The sequence below is a fragment of the Trifolium pratense genome, linkage group LG3, assembly GCF_020283565.1.
Source record: "Trifolium pratense cultivar HEN17-A07 linkage group LG3, ARS_RC_1.1, whole genome shotgun sequence".
NCBI classification, from domain to species: domain Eukaryota; kingdom Viridiplantae; phylum Streptophyta; class Magnoliopsida; order Fabales; family Fabaceae; genus Trifolium; species Trifolium pratense.
In genome coordinates, this window is record NC_060061.1 from 22,352,719 (window position 1) to 22,364,464 (window position 11,746).

Consider the following 11,746-nt stretch of genomic DNA (forward strand, 5'->3'; position numbering starts at 1 on the left):
ATCTTTTGTGTCCTTTCAAAAAAGGTAATAAGTCTTCATCATCATATACTTCTTCATCTTCTTCAAGTCTTCATCATCTTCTTCATGCTTCATGTTATACGATCAATGCTTTCAATTTTGATACAACTTAATGAAATTATTGTTTGTTAAAACTGACTAAAACATCATTTTAAAGTTCATGTTCTTTGTATAACACCAACGAACAATGATTAATGTAAGTTTTGGTGATGTTTTGGTCAGGAAAATGGCAAGAAAGTTCGAAAGTGTGAAAGATATCAACGATGGCAAAGATCTTTGGAAGATTTCAGTTAAGGTCAAAGAAAAATGGACTAACAATAAGGATGGAAAACAGTCCATTGAGCTGCTGGTTGTTGATGATAAGGTTAACATTTAACACTGTTACTTTATTACAGTATTTGTGTGGTTATGTGTTGGTATTAAATTTTATAAAACATTAAAGTTTGTCTGCTATTTTTTACTTCTATTGTTACGCAATCTAAAAAATCAGTTGGTATTACAGTTGAATATGTGTTCAAGAGTATGTCTTCAACATCTCATTGAAAAATTAGTGTATTTTGAGTATGTGTTCAAAAGTGTATGTGTTCAAAATCTTATTAAAAAAATGTATGTATTCAAAATCTCATTGTAAAAAAGTATGTGTTCATCAAAACAAGTTGTTGATCTCTGAGTTTACTAAATTTCTGAAATGATTTATAGATAAATTTTTGTACATCAATGAATTTTCTGTGTTCATCAACAAATTATTAAGTTACAAATCATTAGGTACATCAAACTATCAAACAAGTATTATTACAAAGCCTTTTCTTTGTATTTCAGGGTGATGACATTTCCATTTTCATTCCTCATGAGGTTATTACAAATACTGAACAACTAAATGATTTAAGTGTGAACAACACCTACACAATGCAAAATTTTCAAGTTTCAAAGAATGATGACCTTTACAAAGCATCACATCATGTGTACAAACTGAGGTTCAATGGTGGAACTATAGTTAAGGATGTCAATGTTCGTAAAATTGGTGATCCAGTCACAAACATTAAACCTTTCACTGAAATTGCCAACCTTGACTTTCATGAAGATCTATTATATGATATATTATCATATTTGTTTACATTTATTTATTAAAACAATTTGTAGGGTTTAAAACTTTTGTTCTTTGTGTTCAGATGTTATTGGACTGGTGGATCAAGTTGGTTATTCACAACCTACTTCTGGAAATAGGAAAGTTCAAGTTAACCTTACTCTTCGAGACCTTGGATATTTTTTCCACTTTTTATTGTATATACTGTGATATGTTAGACTTGATTGTATACTAACTTTCCTATGGTATTATTGGTAGCAACACTCCAATTGCCTGCAGTGGCGTCTCTGAGTTTTTGGGGGCTCTGTGCGAAATATGAAAGTGGGCCTTTAATAAAAAAAAACGTAACTTTTTTTTATAAAAAAATCATCATCGATTTAAATTGCAAATAACATAAAATTATAATCATTCTTGTAATTAACATAAAAAAGATTCATAGTCTAACAATAACAACAAAATATACATTATAGTTACTTTGCTTATAAAAAAAAATTCTCGCTACTTAAATCGACTCATTCTTGCTGCATTTTTTGAAGCAAATTCATCAATCAAGTCTTCATATTGTATGTCATCCAAGAGATTATTCTCAATTTCTATCAATGCTAAGCCGTTAAGTCTTTCTTGTAACATGGTAGACCGCAAGTAAGACTTCAACAACTTCAATTTTGAAAAGCTTCTTTCTGCAGAGGCAACTGTCACAGGAATAGTTAATAAAATTCTATATGCAATAATTGTATTAGGAAAACAATTCATGCCTTTCAAAAAATTTAATATATCAATAGGCCCCATCTTTCCTCCAGGCAACATATTTCTTAGTAACCTTAACTCCACACATAGTTCTTTCCCAACAACATCAAACTGCTCATTATGTTTCAACCTTTCCTCTAAATTACTACAACAAGAGTTCAAAGTTGCATCATCCAACAATTGTAAATTTTGAGAACTAAACAAGAAACCAAAAACACTTTCATATTGTTGGTATTGCTCAAATCTCGTTTTAAGAGATACAACAGCTTGATCAACAAGGTAAAGAAAATAATTAACCCTAAAAGATTCCTCTTCAGATAGCTCAACTGACGCGGTACTCAAATTCTCATCAAATTGTCTTTTTCTTTGAATTTTACGCTTTTGAGAAAATACTGGATCAATGTTCAATTCAAGAGCAATTTCCGTAGCATAATTCAAGGCATTTTTAAAACCAGTTTCTCTATATTCCTCAAAAAATGAAATCAACCCCTTTATTTTTTCCATAGCAAAATCAATAAGCATATCACTTGACTGTAAGAGTTTGCTAACCGTATTAATTGCAAATAATATTTCATACCAAATAACTATCGCCACTAAAAACTTAAAATCACCAAGCTCATTTGTAATTGCTAAGGATTTGGCTTCACTTTCTATTTTAGAATCTGAATCATTTTCCGACACTTCAGGTAAAGCTTCTCTAAAATCTGACATTTGAAGTCTTATAGCTTTGACACTATCTATATGACTCTCCCAACGAGTGGATGACAATGATTTCGGAGTCAACCCTTTTACATTATCTTTTAAGATTTGCCATCTCTTGGTAGAATTGGCAAAAATAGTATAAATGCGTTGAACAACTCCAAAAAAATCTTTAGCTTTGCGACAAGAGTTTGCCATATCACACAATACCAAATTGAGACTATGACAACCACAAGGAGTATAAAAGGCTCTTGGATTTATATCTAAAAACCTCTTTTGTACACCTTGATGTTTTCCTTTCATATTCGACCCATTGTCATAACCTTGTCCTCGCACATCAAATAGGTCTAGATCAAGCTTTTTCAATTCATCTTGTAAAACATCAAAAAGACCCTGCCCTGTTGTATCATCCACATTCAAAAATCCTAAGAAAGATTCCTCAATCCTATTTGAAGAAACATTCACATATCGTATTATCAAAGACATTTGTTCTTGATGACTAACATCAGGGGTACAATCAAGTATCACTGAAAAATACTTTGCTTGTTTTATTTTTCTAATAATTTCATTTTTAATTTCAGAAGCAAGCAAAAGTATTAGTTCATTTTGGATATTATGCCCAAGATAGTGAACATGAAGATTGTCATCTGTAATACGTCTTACATGTTCTTGGACAATTTGGTCAAATTCAGCTACCATTTCAATTAAACCTAAAAAATTACCATTGCTATTTTGGTACAATTTCTCATTATGACCACGGAAGGCCAAATTTTTTCTACCAAGGAATTTCACTATTGAAATAATTCTTTTTAAAACATTTTTCCAGTGATCCTTTTCTTTATCAATCAATATTTGAATTGATTTATCAATAGTTTGAAAAATTTTCAACTTTTGACGCAACTCATGTTGGAAAAATATTATGACATAGAATTATTATCAAATAAATAAATAAGAGAAATTATCATTACAGATAAATAGACTTATAATAAAATAATTTAGAACAAGGAGAACTTATCGATTTGATGACTGAGGCGTGCAATGCACTGGCCTTAAGAGTATTTCGCCACCACAGGTAAGTTACCCGGTACAGTTGGTCTCATAGCTAATACCCTCCAGGATACAACAGTCACTTCTTGCTAGCACTGCACGTGAATTAGCAAGGTCTCAAGAACCACTTTTTGGATGCTTATGGGAACTTAGTATTATATTATATTTGTGTGGTTTATAATCATTAGGGTTGGGAATAGGCCAGACGGCCTACAGGGGCCTTCGGCCTGGCCTGTATAAGCTTGGCCTAGCCTGGCCTGGTTATTAAAAATGTCAGGCTTAGGCTTTGAAAACGGCCTGTTTACATAAATAGGCCAGGCTTAGGCTTCTAAAAAGGCCTACGAAGCCTGATAGGCCGGCCTGTTTATAATAATTATTATTTATATAATATTATTATTTATATCTTATAAAAAAAATATTATTTATAATAATTATTATTTTTCGTAATCGTATTTGTTATTTTATTAGTGTTTAATTATTGTGTTAATCATATTATTAGCTTTTTCTTAATGTTGTAGAAATTATAAAAATTTAAATGTGAACTTTTTAAGGCCTGTTTAGCCTATTTAAAAAAACTATATAGAGGAGATTTAATGTAACACAGACTTTTAAACAGGCTACAAGGCCAGGCCAGGCTTTTAAAAGGCTCAGGCCAGGCAAAAAAAATTAACATTTGATAGGTCGCAGGCCAGGCTCAGGCCTGAAAAAAAATCGTAGGCCAGACTTAGGCCTGTCAAGGCCTGGCCTGGCCTGTTCCCAACCCTAATAATCATATATCTTGTTCTGCTTCTAGAGAACCCTTATATATAGGTCATACCTCCTATGATATGTTAACGTTGCACTATATTAATCTTCAAGCCAAATCATAATTTTATTTATGGGTCTTGTTAACATGTGCCCTAAGGGCACATGATAAGATATACCAAAATAGAAATTCAACATTTAATGATACAATAAATTTAATGATTCAAAAGTCAAAATACACAAATAAGCATTTAATAATTTCTATTTTTACTTCCTTAACATGTGCCCTAAGGGCACAAGTTAACATTCTCCTTTATTTATTAAGACGGTAACCGAATTGTGCACAAGTAAATAGGATTGATGAGTAATAATGCTAATAAAATAGCAACAGCTATCTTCACTAAGTAACCAATTAATTAGAAACATGTATGACCAATCAATAATAATAATAATAATAATAATAATAAACTTTAAAAAATAAATTATAAAATATCCTACAATCCCCCACAATTTATTTTAAAGTTTTAAGTTTTAGATGTTCCCAAGAGCGTGAAAAATCAACGCATAAGCACTAGTGTCTTTTGGACTATGAACTAGCACATAGAGCATATGAAATTTGATCCACTAGAATGTCGGTGAGATTATAACCTCTATGAACCTCATTCCGTATGTGAAACAGTGACTTCGTCACTCACCTTGATCTTTCGTCCAAAGTTGTTCAACGCGGTGTGGTGCATTTTGGCCTTGCACCTATTCCTGGATTTCATGAGTGGCTCTAGAAAGTCTGCCCAAGCTTTCATAGAAGCGGCCTCACCTCAACACTCATATAGGTGAATCTATCAAGTGTACACCACAGTCAAGCACACCACTCATTCATGAGCTATAGATTCATTAAGAGAAAAACTCAACCTTCATCGCTGTAGTATACACTATCCTACACCATAGGGATGAACTCAAATAGAAATTGGATAGTGTCTCCTCAAATTGACAAGTGACTTGTTCTTACCCATATGAACATAGCCTTGCGAATTTTCACAATCTATGTTGGGTTACCATCACTCTCAATTTTTGTATTGGACATAAATCCATCCCCCTCGATGTATATATCATCCACTAGTTTCTTGCTCAGTGGGATTATCACAGGATCCTTTATATATATCACTCACAACGCGTTGTTTCACAAAATCACAATACATTGACTAAGACGTCTTTTAATCAATATTTCATCATTTATTTTCAAATGTACATCTATGATATATTATCATAGGCTTACTTAGATAAATCCTAAGCAACAACACCTCCACTAAGGGAGAAATTAAATCTATATTTAGATTTATTGGCACATGTCTACTTGAAAATTTCCAAGTGACAACGCCCCACAATTGGTAGAATTAATTTTCCAAACAAATTATTTATCCAAGTCTACTTGAAAAAATTTCAAGCGAGAAACCCCCACATTGGAAAAATTAATCCACACAAATATTTATTTTCTTATCGAAAATTTATTTGATCATCATTGTATTATTTTAATATACAATGGATAAATCCACAATATATATATTTTTCTATATTTCATAATATCTCTCAAATATTAAAATCTTGGGCTCAAATATGCCCAATGGTTTTTCAATACATAACAGATGCAATTATCCTTTCTTTAAATAGGGAGAGACTCAACGTTGCCAAATTTCAATATTGCTATGCTTCGGTGGCAACTAAAACTTACTGCATCACTCAAATTATGATTAGTGCAGACAATAGATATTAGGCAAAATAATTTTTCATGATAAAATAATATTTTATCAAACAATACTTTTGATATACACACACATTAACTTTAATTCTCCAATATAAATATGCCCCCACATCAAAATATATTTCACACAAATTCAAGTGAACATCAATTTAATTTCTACTCAATAAAATTTCAACCATAAATTTATTATCAATTTTGCACAATTAAATCAATTAAACTATTGAGGGCAAATAACAATGAAATACACAAACAAGCACAATAAAAACCTAGCACGAGTGTAAAGAATTACACAAACTTTTATTTATATTTTTCCATCAATTTGCTTTTAAGGAATAAAAATAATATTTCACAACTGATCTTCTAAAAACCACAACATTGATATTGATATATTTTATATTTGAAGAGCACCCGCGAATATAAATATATAAATCATAATTCATCATTGACAAAATAATTTTTTTTTTTTAATAAATAAAATACTTGAAATAGACTCAATCACATGATCACATACCAAACAAAGTTTAATTAATTTATAAGATCATATTCATTACCACGAGAGAATGAATTACTCTACAGTAATACAAATCTACACAAAAATATGTTCAACATTTGAGAATAAATTAAGCCTATTGATTTTCTTCAAAAATTTCCAACTCCAACTACATTCAAAGATCATCATTCATCACATATTGAAAACAAGTGTATCAACAATTTTTCCAGCATAGTTAAAAATTATATCACATAAGCTCAAAGTGTTCCAAGTCTAACGAATGAGTCAATAACTACCGGAATAAATTACAGCAAGAGATTTAGTGGCAATTAAAATATATACTCAAGAAATTCCCATAAGAATTAAACTCATAGTCATGGTTTCAACATACACAAAAACAAAACTTCTAGGATTTAGAGATTAGAAAAATGTACCTTATCCCTTGTGGATGGTTTCAAGGAAAGAGGAGTGTAGAATTTGCATCTAGTCAATCACACTATGCCATAAATCAACAGAATCAGCTAGATAAGCATTAGAAACATTTTCATTCATAACGTTAGAGACATCTAACACAATTAAACCATTACTATATATAGAAACATTTGCATATAAAACCCCCACATTTTGAGAGTAAGACTTTATCTGAATAAAAAATAACTCTTATACCTGCTTTGCTCAATAGATACCGACACCAAATTATAATTCATATCAGGCACATGAAGAACATTACTCAATGAGAGGATTTTTCCTGAAGTGAGTTTCAAAATCACTTTTCCTTTACCAAGAACAACAATCACTTGAAGTCACACATTCCTCTCCATTCCCTATAGTTTTATAGGAAGTAAACACATTTTTATTTACACATATATGTGTGGTAGCCCCTGAGTCTACCACCCATGAATTGTCCTTCATCGCATGTATAGTTTCATAAACAACTTTCGCAAATATATCATCCATCAAAGCTAAATCAAATTTAGGATTAACAGGCTGGTTGTTTCCGTTTTTGAATCTATATTGAGCAATGCGGTGTCCATGTTTTGGTTTGAAAACCACGTATATGACAAAACCAAAATCTTTACTCGTATCACCAATCAAATTCAAAGGTAAGTTAGAACCTAATAAAATTTGTCCTTTAATCAATAATTTGGTTTGGGTTAACAAATCAAAATAAAATTCACAATAATTCTATGCCAAAAGAAATACTCTTAAGATTGTTGGAAAAATATTATGACATATAATTATTATCAAATAAATAAATAAGAGAAATTATCATTACAGATAAATAGACTTATAATAAAATAATTTAGAACAAGGAGAACTTATCGATTTGATGACTGAGGCGTGCAATGCACTGGGCTTAAGAGTATTTCGCCACCACAGGTAAGTTACCCGGTACAGTTGGTCTCATAGCTAATACCCTCCAGGATACAACAATCACTTCTTGCTAGCACTGCACGTGAATTAGCAAGGTCTCAAGAACCACTTTTTGGATGCTTATGGGAACTTAGTATTATATTATATTTGTGTGGTTTATAATCATATATCTTGTTCTGCTTCTAGAGAACCCTTATATATAGGTCATACCTCCTATGATATGTTAACGTTGCACTATATTAATCTTCAAGCCAAATCATGATTTTATTTATTAAGACGGTAACCGAATTGTGCACAAGTAAATAGGATTGATGAGTAATAATGCTAATAAAATAGCAACAGCTATCTTCACTAAGTAACCAATTAATTAGAAACATGTATGACCAATCAATAATAATAATAATAAACTTTAAAAAATAAATTATAAAATATCCTACAACTCATACCAAGTAGTCATATTCTTAACATGTTCCATGCAAGTCTCATGCTCTTTCAGTCTTTGATTAACATGTATCCAATCACTAAAACCCTCATTTACTAATTGACCAATAGCAATCCCTCTTTTAAAAACTTTACAACAAAAGCAAAATACTCTATCAAGCTCTTTTGAATAAACAAGCCAATCTCTATCACATGTCTCTCCATTTGGCAAAACTCTAGTATACCAATTAGCTAAAAAGCGTCTAGAAAATTTATCCTTAGGACCCTTCACAATAGAACAATCTCTTTTATGACCTTTTGTAACTAACAAATCTCGCATTCTAGAATCAAGTGAATCCCAAATAGTTGGATCAAATATATCATGACCAATATCATTCACATCAACATTTTCGGCACGAACAATTTCATTATCATCATCAACATTTTCATTTTCAACATCAACACTTTCATTATCATCAACAACATTTTCAACATCAATACTATTATTAACATTTTCAGCATTTTCAATATCAACAGTTTGAACATCAACAATATCAACATCAATATTTTCAACATTTTGTGGTTCTTTTATTATAAATTTTTCGATAGCTCCTGATTGAGATTGAGTTAATTTCTCAAGTCTTATCTTTTTCTTACGCTTTACATATCCACAATCATATTTCCTACCCTTAGGAAGTGACTTAGGAGGCATTGAGGGAAAAAAATAGAACCTGAAAATTCTCACTGTTCTGGATCGATTCCGCAGGACCGCAACATTGAAGTAGAACCAAATAGACAACATTGAAGTTGAACCGGTAAAAGAAGAAAAAAAGAACGTAATTAGCAATTAAAACAATCCAAATAGAACAACACATTATCAAACCAAATAGGACAATAAACATTAAAACATTATCATGTTGAAACTAGGAATCTCCGGCTGGAATCACATGTTTACAAAGAATGGGAGTAGGATTTGTGATTAACATTATAGCTACTATAGTTTCAGCATTAGTGGAAATTAAAAGAAAATCAGTAGCTTTGTCTGTATTAGTAACTTCTACTGCACATAATGACAACACATGCATAAAATGAAATTAAATCCTCTGCAAATACTCTATCAAAGTAGATTATAATTTAATACCAAAATTTTATAATAAGGATGAAAGTAGATTATAATTTATACCAAAATTTTATACTTTGTGTTTTAATTAAATCAGTAGCTACCGGCGTTATACTGCATAACTACAGTCTACGGCTATTGGTAATTATATGGGAACACTATTGGTATCATTACTAAAATAGCAAAATTAACTTTGGGAGAAAAAGAATGATGAGAATTGGGAATTGGGAAACACAATTAAAATAGCAAAATTGTGATTTTACATTGCAAATTTTACAAACCCTAACTTGTAAAATTTAGTTTTTACCTTTGAGAATAGAAGGAAAGAGGTTAAGTGGTTAACCGACGTCTGGTGATGGTGGCAGGAGGCAGGTCGACGCCGGCCTGGTGGTGAATTAATGGAGGCAGGTGCAGGTCGTAGGTTTTCTGAAAGAACGCAAAACGCAAAAACGCAAAAGCAGGCTTCTATTGTTGCTTTTTTATTCCGTTAGGAAAACATTGTTGGGCTGGGCCTTTACAACATTTTCTAACATACATAATTAATTTTTACACCCCCTAACTTACAAATACTACTACCCTATAAATTTTTTTTTGAGGCCCTCGATTTTAAGAGACCTTGTGCCACGGCCCATGTCGCACATGGGCCTAGGCCGCCCCTGATTGCCTGCACTCTATGGGAAAACTATGCACTTAAGTTCTTCAATGTTCAGAATGAAGCTAAGGGTGATCCAATTATTGTTTTCATGAAATATGCTAAAATCAAAAAAGAAGGTACAATATATTACAGTATATTTCTGTAAATTTTAACAAATATGAATCATTATTGATAGATACATAATATTTGTAGGCAAATGGCCATTGACAATTTCAAACACATGGAGCACCACAAAGCTTTTCATCAATGAAGAAGTTCCAGAAATTGTTGAGTTCAAGAAAAGGTCTATCTAATTATGTGTTACTTTGATTAAGTTTATAGAATTTTGAACAAACTATTTACAAATGCTATATGTTATATTATATAGGTTACTTGCTGGGATTGAAAATGGTACTGTTGATCGCTTTGCTGAAACTCCAACGCAAATGATCAGCCAATCATATGGAAGTTCGCAGTACACACCACAACAAACATTCATGAACAATGCTGAACTAATTACTCTGAAGAAAATGGTGCAACTACCACAGGTACCCTATTTTTATGTAACACCGACGATGATTTAGTTTTTGTAAAAGTTTAGATTAAAGTTATGTATGACAATTGGGTAACTCTAAATTGGGCAGGAAACCAAATGTGTGACAATTGTCAACACAATTAAGATTAGGCCTACAAAGTATGGATGGTACTATATGACTTGCTTCAAATGGCCTAAACAATGTTTTGGTGCTGCTCCTCCTTTTATATGTGGAGATGGTCATGAAACTGAAGCAGAAATTCTGAGGTAAAGCTTATGTATGTCAATTAATCAACACCCTGTATAATATCAAACATTATACATGAATAAAATTGTATTGTCAAAAGTTGATTAGTTACTATATTACAGGTACAAGTTGGATGTTAAGGTTGGTGATGGAGATGTTAAGGCAACATTTGTTTTCTGGGACCGCGAGTGTGAGCAATTGATTGGCAAAAGTGCGACTGTGCTACGTGCTCAAATGTTGCAGGTCAAAATTATACTTACATACCATATGATTTTGTTATTTAGTTGTTTTTGTCAACTACATATATACCGATTATATGATTTTGTCAACTACGTATATACCGATTATATTTAATATTATTCAATTTAATAGGATGGAATAACGGATCCTCTGGATTATCCTGAGGACATCGATCTAATGACTGCGAAAATATTGGCTGTCAAAGTTAAGTGGCAACCCAAGTGGAAAACTTGATCAGTGATCCAAATCAACCAAGGAGATGAATTTATCAATGAAATTTCTGCAATGTTCTCACCTGCTGATGTAAGTCTATTACTATGTTTCCATCTAATATTATATATCTCTTTTGTCATTTTTGTTTTACCATCATCTTGGAATTCATATTAAATGAAGCAACTCTCATTTGTATGTTGCAATTTTGAAGGGTCCACAAGAACAACTACAACATGATAAATCTAAATTTTGTATTGAGGTAACAAATTAATTCACCATGTCATTCTTAACTGTTCATTATATTGGTATCATAAACATCTACAATCTTATAATGCAATTGTTGTTTGTGATTCCAGAACCATAACACTGCTGAATCTG